The following is a 9,137-nucleotide window of genomic DNA, read 5'->3' as shown; positions in this document are numbered from 1 at the left end:
ATAGAAGGCTGGCAAAGAGAGACAAGCATGCTTAAAAGGCACCTGGTTGAGGCCTGCACTGAGTGGGGTGAGCTCCTCAGCATCTATTGTCCGTGGCCTGTCCTAAGAGGGGTCTCCAGCCTGGGGAGCCAGAGTCCGGGGTGTAACCGAGGGCATGGTCATTTGCACAGTGCTTAGGCCAATCACACCTCCTGGTCTTTTGTTTTTTGTTTTTTTAACTCATACCCCTTTTAGATCAAAATTAAAATCTCAGTCTCAAAATTAAAAGCTCAGTCAGTTAAGCGTCTGACTCTTGATTTCGGCTCAGGTCATGATCTCAAGGTCATGAGATCAAGCCCCACAGTGAGCCCCCAGTTGGGCTCCACGGTCAGGGCAGAGTCTGCTTAAGATTCTCTTCCTCTCCCTCTGCCCCTCCCCACTGCTTGCTTGGGCATCTGCACACTTTCTCTCTCTCAAAAAAAAAAAAAAAAAGAAAAAAAAAAAATCTCATCTCTCCCTGGGGATTCTGAAATTAAGTCTTAGTGGCGTGTAATCCTTGGGGAAGAACTGGTGTAATTTCAGTGTAATCTTATAAACCAGGACATTGTTCAATGCAGTTTTTCAGAATGTGTATGATAAAAGGATCAAGATTAAGATGATATGTTTGTGTTCAAGATACTCTTTGGATACATACACACTGATTCATGTCCTTCCTGTCCCTGCTCACTCCTTTCATTCTCACTAAATGTAGCACTGTACAGCTTACAGCCAAGGTTATGCATTTTTGTGTTCTCACTGTTTGATTTCTAGGTGAAAGAATAAGTGGACGGGAAAGGGAAGGGGGAATTTGAACAGCGGGGAGTTTTGTGTAAAGATGCAAACACTTGATTTCACTCCCCACTGAAACCCCATTAAAATGCCAGTAAAGAGACTTTTTTTTAAGGTACAAGCCCACGCGAATGGGGAAAATGGGAGAGCAGAAAACAGCAACAAAATTTGAGAGCTGAGAAGCAGCTAGATAGGGGATAATTTACCCAGCCGGCCCAAGAAATTGGAGAGAAAATTTAATCCCAAGCTAACAGCGCAGAATGTGGAAAACCTCCCGGATCTGTAAGCCAGAATCCCCATAAGGATCATGAACTGGCAGCAGTGGGTACCTCTGGGAGTGGGGGTGAGGGCGAGGGGTGCTAAAATGAGAATTGGCTTAAGGTTTGTTTGTGAAGCAGTCACATCTCCAGATTCCTTCCCCAAATACACACAGCCAAGTGACTGCCTCTCCCCCATTCTGGAAAAAGATAGGAGCGGGAGGGCAGTAGTAGGAGTCTCTGGCTTTGGAGAGGCAGGCAGTGCTGAGACAGGCAAGGCCGACGTCCCCAGGTACCATCTCCCCCACCCAGCTCCTGCAAGACTGGCAGCCAGACCTTCACCCTTTAGGTAAGAGCTTGACAGAGTCACCTCTGATGATCTGACCAGCCCCAAAGGAAAGACCTAAACATACTGACGTTGGACTTCCACAAGGAAGGAGCCCAAACATGCCAAGGTGAAGTCTACCTTTGAATATTTCGCTTCTAGCCCAGAGCTTTCAATAAGATTCTTTGTTTCCTGGACTTAAATATTAACAACCATCCATAGAGTGGGGTAGCAATATCCCTACCCCATAGGATTGGTGTAAAGACGAAATGAGATGGTCCTTGTAGAGTCCTCAGAACAATGCCTGGCACATAGTAGGACTTCCATAGGTTATTGTTATAGATCGCAATACAGACCGACAAAATAAAGATTATCAGACATCTAAAGAAAGTCTCTAATAGGACCAGTAGAGACCAAAGCAAATAGAAAGTAAAGTTGCTTGGAGATTCTGCTACTGAGAACAAAACCCAACCCCCCTCCCCATAATTTATATAAATATAGCTATGCAGGGGCGCCTGGGTGGCTCAGTCGTTAAGCGTCTGCCTTTGGCTCAGGTCGTGATCCCAGAGTCCTGGCCTCGAGCCCCGCATCGGGCTCCCTGCTAGGCGGGGAGCCTGCTTCTCCCTCTCCCACTCCCCCTGCTTGTGTTCCCTCTCTCACCGTCTCTCTCTCTCTCAAATAAATAAATAAAATCTTTAAAAAAATATATAGCTATGCAAAAATAAATTTCTGTGGAAATACACGTAAACACATAATATATTAAAATGTATGTATTTTGTGTATATACACACATATACACAAAGAGTTGTTGGAAATTGAAAATACAAGGGTAAATTTGAAAAACTTAATAGAAGCTTAGAAGTTAAAATTGAGGAAATCTCCCAGAAGGCAAAGTAACATGTAAACTAGATGAAAAACTGGACAGAAAGGAGAAGATAATTAAACCAGTCCTGGAGTTCTCATAACCAAGGATAGAGGCTCTGGAAAGTGAGATAAAGGAGAAAATAGAAAATCAAAGAAATAATTCAATAAAATTTCCTAGACCCGAGACATTTTCTGGACTAGAAAGCCCATGAGTGCCCAGTTGGACCGACACCGGGGTACATGACTGGAAATTTCAAAACGCGGGATTAGAGTAACTCCTACCAGTTCCAAGGAGGGGAAAAATCAGGCGTAAAATAGTAGAGAATCAGGAGGCACGCCAGCTCCCAACAGCAACACTGGAAGCAAGAAAGTAAAGAAGCAAAGTCTTCAAAGTTCTGGAGGGAAATTGTTTCCAAGCTAGAATTCCATGCCTAGCCAAACAACCAAACAAGACATTCTTTGCATTAACTAACCTTATTGTGGTTATCATTTCACAAGACTGACATATGTACATCAAATCACCACATTGTACACCTTAAACTTATCTGTTAACTATATCTTAAGACAGCTGGAAAAAATGTAAGAAAAATGGAATGACATACAAAATTTTTGGTAAGTGGATAACGGAACGAAAAATATTTTGTTGAATTTTTCCAAATACTTGATTATGGACGTATCTGGAGAATATTAACCACAGCTACTCAAGAATAAATCGTATTAAACATGAAAGAAAAAGAGGACGTTTCCATATCGTGCAAGTCTGAAGAACGTATTTCCCACACCCCGTTTACTGGCAGCGGCTAGAGGATGTGCTCCACCAAAATGAGGGTGTAAACCCAGAGGGAGAGGCGGGACGCAGGAAAGCAGGGGGGCCACCTCCAAGTACGGAGAAGGCCTCGGCTGATGGGGAGCAGAGAAGGGCGCCCGGGGGGAGGGCAGCCGGGGCAGGCGGCAGCAGGTGCACCGCCTCGGGAGACGGGCTTCGTGCACGTTCCATCGCTAGAAAAACTGACCCATGGGATCCTCTAGAGAGAAGATTCTACAACTGGCGAAAGAATTTGAGGTTGAATTAGAAAACGCAGACCCCTCCGCAAAGGCAAAAACCAGATGACGATTCCAGTGAAGCGGAGAGCAGCGAGGGGTAATCACAGTGCAGCGCACGGCTCGGCGGAGCCGAATAATGTAAAGAGCGGCTATCGATCGGACTCAAGCTGCGGAGGCATTAGCCGCGAGCCTGGGGGCTGGGCAGGGAGCGCGCATGCGCCGGGGCAGTGGGGCGGGGACCACAGAGCCTTTGGCACCCCGGTGGTAAGGCATTAAAGAATGGCTAAAACCCCAAAAGCAGAAAGTGCCATACAGGGATATCATCTAGAGACAGACATGAAAATACGAAAATAATTAGCCGAGAGAATGAAAGTGCTTCTGGGGGGAGAGAAATTAGGGGAGGCAAGCGGATGGAGTGCTGGCTGGGTTTCTTAGAGCAAAGCTAGAAGTGTGTGGTGTTATAAAACGTATCTTGTAGGTGTATAACTTTGAACAAAGATAGAAACTTAAAAGAAAAAGTTTTACCAGTGTCAGATAAGTGATGACTGTTCCTTTCCCTTTCACATCGAGGCGGAGCAGAACAGCCCTGCAAAGACCTGATCAGCTTTGTGGGGCTGTTGTTACTGTGATTTTTTGTTTGTTGTTTTCCGCTTGCGTTTATAAACTCGGGCCAAAATCCTACTGTGACCTTTCAGGCCGGACCCTAGGCAATGACAAAGGCATGTCCTGGCAGGCCCCGTGGGGAAAATCTGGCCTCCCACGGCAGTTGGGGTCCACCATCTAGAGTCCTGAGTGCCAGTCAGGGACTCAGCCCCCAAATGGTTACCTGTCTCTGAAATATCTGAGATGTTTTCAACACTCTGCCTTATCCCCCTATTGAATTTGGCCCTTACGAAATCCCTGCCTTGGACAAAGTTGTGTCCCCAGTACATGCAAAGGATGTGCTTCCTTCCCTTCGTGGGTGCTCAGCATCCCCATCCAGAAAAGGACTAGAGCGTGTCAAGGGACCCTTGGTACATCTAGAAAGTTAACTACAAGTAAGCTTCTCTCCTGAACTCCTGCAGCATTTCATAACCCATACCCAATGGTTTAGCACCCAGGCACATCCTCTCCCCAAAGATGAGCTGGGGTTTTTTTTTTGTTTGGTTGCTTATTTATTTTGTTCGGTATGTGTGACTTAGGCTTGTCTGACCCCCAGCTAGATGGAAGTTCCCAGAGGGCAGAGACCCACCCTATGGTTCCTGAGCACAACACCCCCCAACCCCCAACCTCGTACAGTGCTAGAAGTCCTGTTCATGACCAGAAAATTTCCTAAAGAAATCATGATATAGGATAGGACAAGAGTTGATACTGAGCCTTGGTTTTGCTCACTCCCATGTCCTCAGCACCTGGAACGGGGCCTGACACATAGTAAGTGCTCAAAACAAATTTTGTTGGCTGGAAGAATCAATGCACCTAAAAGAAAGGCTGGAATGGAATTGGGTGGCTAAAAATACTGAAGCATTGGGCGGGGGTGTGCTAGAAAAAGCTGTTGTTGGGGGGGCACCGCCCCTAGTAAGTGACTTGAGTGAACAGCAGGAAGAAGAATGCAAAGCCATCTACCTTCTGGCCAAGACTCCCAAGGGCAGAGTGTAAATAGTCAATCCTCTCAGAAAGACGGTTTAGCTAAATATTTAAAGCCTTACAAATATGCATTACCAACTATTTCCTGTCTAAGAAGTCGTTTGCTGAGGAAATATCGCAGAGGTAGGCACAAGATGAAAGAATAAGAATTTTTATTGCAGCATTATTTAGAACACAGAAAAAGGGGAAACAACTGAAATGTTTAACAATAAGGGACTGGTCACAAGAAAATGTTTACTTAACACTCTATGTTGCTTAACGAAGAGAGTCAGACAAAATTCTGTGTGCCTTTGCTTTGTGATAAAAAAATATATATCTGTGCATATGTATACATATTTAAGTAGAAACGTATGTATCTATCCAAATAGAAAAATCTTGGGAAGATAAATATGAAATGATCGCAGCATGAGAGAATTAAAGTTTGTTTTGTGTTTTTTGCCTTGGTGCTTTTCTTGTATTTTTAAAGTTTGCATTGCTTTTGTATTTAGAGACAAACTATATTTTTATTTCTTTAAATGACACTATGTGGCATCGCTATCCAAGTTTATGTAGACAACAATATTGGTGAATAACTAAATGACTGTTAATAACACTCTTACCGACATCAGGAAATCAGGGAGACTCACAAGCCTGGCCCCCTGTTTTGAGAGATGTGGGAATTCATTCTGGACAGACTTAACAGCTAAAAAAAAAAAAAAAGTGTGATTTTAAATGCTGTGCCAATTAAATTTAAAGAGTGTCACTTGTCCATCAGGGGATACAGATGTTAAAAGCCACGAGTGAGAAAACTGAGCCTATTTTTAATGGTGGGGGGGGGCTGGACCCGAAAGGGGCCACTTAGGCAGGGAGGAGCAAACAGCGAAGTAGCTTGAGACATGTCATTAAACGTCTATTGTGCGCACCCCGCTCTGTGGCAGGTGCTCTGAGAGATATTAGGGAAGCAAAAGACCAGCTTATAGTCTAATTAGAAAGACAAGCCTAGCACTTATAAAACCATTAAAGACAAAGGCTAGACAGGATTGTTTATAATTAGTGCTAAATAGTGAGATTCAGTCGAGTGCTCTGACAATAGTCTGGATTTTAAATATTTTAAGATGCTTCTAATATGTATATATATATGTATATTTAAACAGAATTTCATTAAGAATTCAAATGGGTTAAAAATAAGCAAGGATTAAACATTGGAGCAATAGGACACATTTTGGTATCTCTATGATTTTATATATAACCTCCTGGTAAGGATGTCCCAAGAGATCAGCGTCTTAGACAAGACAGACGCCCGAGCACTTAAGTTTGTGAGGGGAGCAGACAATGGGGCTCACCCCCTTTCTCCCAGGAAAGTCTGATGGACAGGAGAGATCTATGGGGGCCCAAGGACCCAAGGTGCAGAGGCTGCTAATGGATTGAAAGGGGAAGGGGGGGAAGGGACACAGAGTTTTAAGGAGATTGGATGTGACAGAGATTGAAACACGATAGCAAGGGCAGAAACCTGGAAGCTGCGGCAAAGTTGGGGGGTCCTGGTAGACAGGGGTGCTGGCCAAGGAGTTGGCGCTGCTCATTGTCTTCCCTGCCTCCAGACTGCCCATCTCCTAAGCCTAACCCCACTATAAAAACACCATTTGCTCAGAAGTTGGAGAGCATAGGAGTTGGATTAGGATTCCGCCCCCTTGATGCCAAAGTAATAACCGTCCCGTCCATGAGATAATGTAGCCAACACCAGGCAAGAATCAAAGGAGGAAATAAAAACCATCTGTAATTCTCATCAGACAGGGTTACCAGATTTAGCAAAGAAAAATTGAAAAAGCAATATCTGGGCTGTATATATACTTAAACATTATTCACTGTTTCTCTGTAATTCCGTTTTAACTGGGCGCCTTGTACATTATCCGGCAACCCTACCATCTGAGGTGACCACCAGTCGGGGCTCCACTTGCCACCCCAGCCCATTTCTGAATTCCCTTCAGCCTTGGCTCTTCCTTTACCGCATTGGATTCTGCGCCTTCAACGAAGATTAGCTGAACCCTGAGGGAAGTTGTGGAAGGGCTGTCGTGGATTTGTCCTGGGCCCTGCCCCTCAGCAGGCACCTCAGAGAGCAGGCTTGGGGGGTCTGTCACAGCCTCCCGGGCCTCCCTGCTTCCAGGCCCACCCAATCCCACAGCACTTGACTGCAGCCAGGGGGACACCATCCCCCGCTGGGAAGAATCCAGACACCAAGCCTGGTGCACTCCCATTAGGCCAACCCAGCATGTGCTCAGCTTGGCTCCCCATTTGGCCGCTTACAACATGACCAGCCCCCACCCTGCCAGAGCCACCAGGACGCAAAAAGGAATCCGAGGGAGCCTGAGCCTGCCCTTGGCCCGACACACTCTGCCTCCGATTCCCCCCTCCCACACATGCGCACTCCCAGTCAGGCCTTTGGTGGCCCATCCCTTAGGAACGCCCTCCCGCTCCCCCTCCTCCCTTCGACTTCCACAAATCTCCTTTACCTCAAGCCAAAGGCCAGGGCTGCAAAACTCCTTTTTTTCAGACCCTATTCAGGAGCAGAGCTGTCAAGGGTTAGTGAGCTATCCCAGTGGTGGGGTGGGGGTGGGCGAACCAAAGGAGAGGGGGTCATAGGGCTATTTCCTCCCTTCTTTCTCCTCCGCCATGAGGCCACATCTATTTAGTTTGCTTTTATCAGAATATTTTGGGCGCTCTGATTCTTCGCCCCACTCCTGCCTGCAACCTCACACTCTGTTTTGCATATCACCACAGGGGGTTTTTGCATCTTCCATATATTGAACAAAGTGTTTTGGTTTTCATTCCTTCCTTTTTTAATGAGTAGCTGTGCTCCAGGGAAATTTATTTCAAAATATCATTTCCTATTTGCAACTTCAGGAGAGACGGGGAACATATCGCTGAAAGCCAAGTTAATCAATACGGTTAGGGGAAAAAAAAAAAACCCAAACAAACCCACCTTAGGGTCATTACTAAAGCAATCCCTGTCAATTCTGTGCTCCAGATACAAGTGTTTAGGAAACCAGAAGCCACTTTCCCACTGAATTAAGCGGGTACTCACAAAAATAATTACCTGATTTCACAGGAATATGCTATTAACCCCAATCCCAAATTCAATTCTTTAGATGTTGGGCATTCGATGAAGTATTCCTAAATGTAATCCTTTAATCCACCTTAATCTCCACCCCGCCCCCACCTCATTTGACTACTGAAATGGAAAAATCCATCTGTGTTGCTGTCCGAAGCCAATCCTGAGAGGCACTTGAGTCTTCCCGGGGAGGGTTAATTGGCAGAGAAGGGAATTCAAAGCAGCCCTGATGTTGAATTCATTTGCTCTGATGCGTTCAGAGCTTAGCACCACCACCAAAATCCAAACTACAATAAGCAAGGGTGCACAGTTTGGTACACACGATAATTCCTCTTTACAACTTCTTTAGTTTCTTTTTTATTTTTAAAAACGTTAAATGATGCAACTGGTCTTTGTTTAAAAAAAAAACAAAACACCCTCAATTCATACCAAAGTATGTGAAATAAAAAGTAACCATGGTTCTTCAATTGCAAATTAAAAACAAAAGAAACCAGTTTTGATGGTTTGTAGGTATCCTCCCAACGTCTGGTTTTCCGACCACAAAGGACCTGCCCTGATGCCCACACATACACATTGGAAAGTCAGAAATGCCGCTTTGAGCCTCACAGAGGCAGGTGAGCAGCATCCCTGACATTCCTTCATCAAGCGGTTGCGGTTTCCAAGTAGAAATAAATATTGGGGTGTTGGAGGACATCTGGAGGAGGCAAAGGTGAGAAGATCTGCAGCTGCTACTCAAGGCCAAAGGCAAAGGCATTCCTTGCTAAAGGCAGCCGGTGGAGGGTCCTGCTCACTCCGGCTCCTCGCCCCCCACCTGCCCAGCTGCAGGACCCTCCCTACGAGGATCTTTGGCGGGAGTCACCAGGGCCAAACACTATATTCTTGTCCTGCCTTCAACCCCCCCAGCTCCAGGCTGGGGACTTGGTACAGCTTATTTCACTTTTTGGTCCTCAACTGTGCTGTATCGAGTTGAGATGATATATATTTTATATTCCCAAAGGCAGGGGGCTCATGATGCTGGCCCCCCTGAGTGAGAAGAGAACAGCTATCAGAAGACCGAGGAAATTCAAGACCCATTCTTACTGGGACTGAGCACAGAGCGCCTCACTGCCCCTCACTGCTGCAGGATGGAGTC

The sequence above is a fragment of the Halichoerus grypus genome, chromosome 13 (genome assembly GCF_964656455.1).
Source record: "Halichoerus grypus chromosome 13, mHalGry1.hap1.1, whole genome shotgun sequence".
NCBI lineage: Eukaryota > Metazoa > Chordata > Mammalia > Carnivora > Phocidae > Halichoerus > Halichoerus grypus.
The sequence above is the reverse complement of the archived record's forward strand: the minus strand, read 5'-3'. Positions refer to the sequence as shown.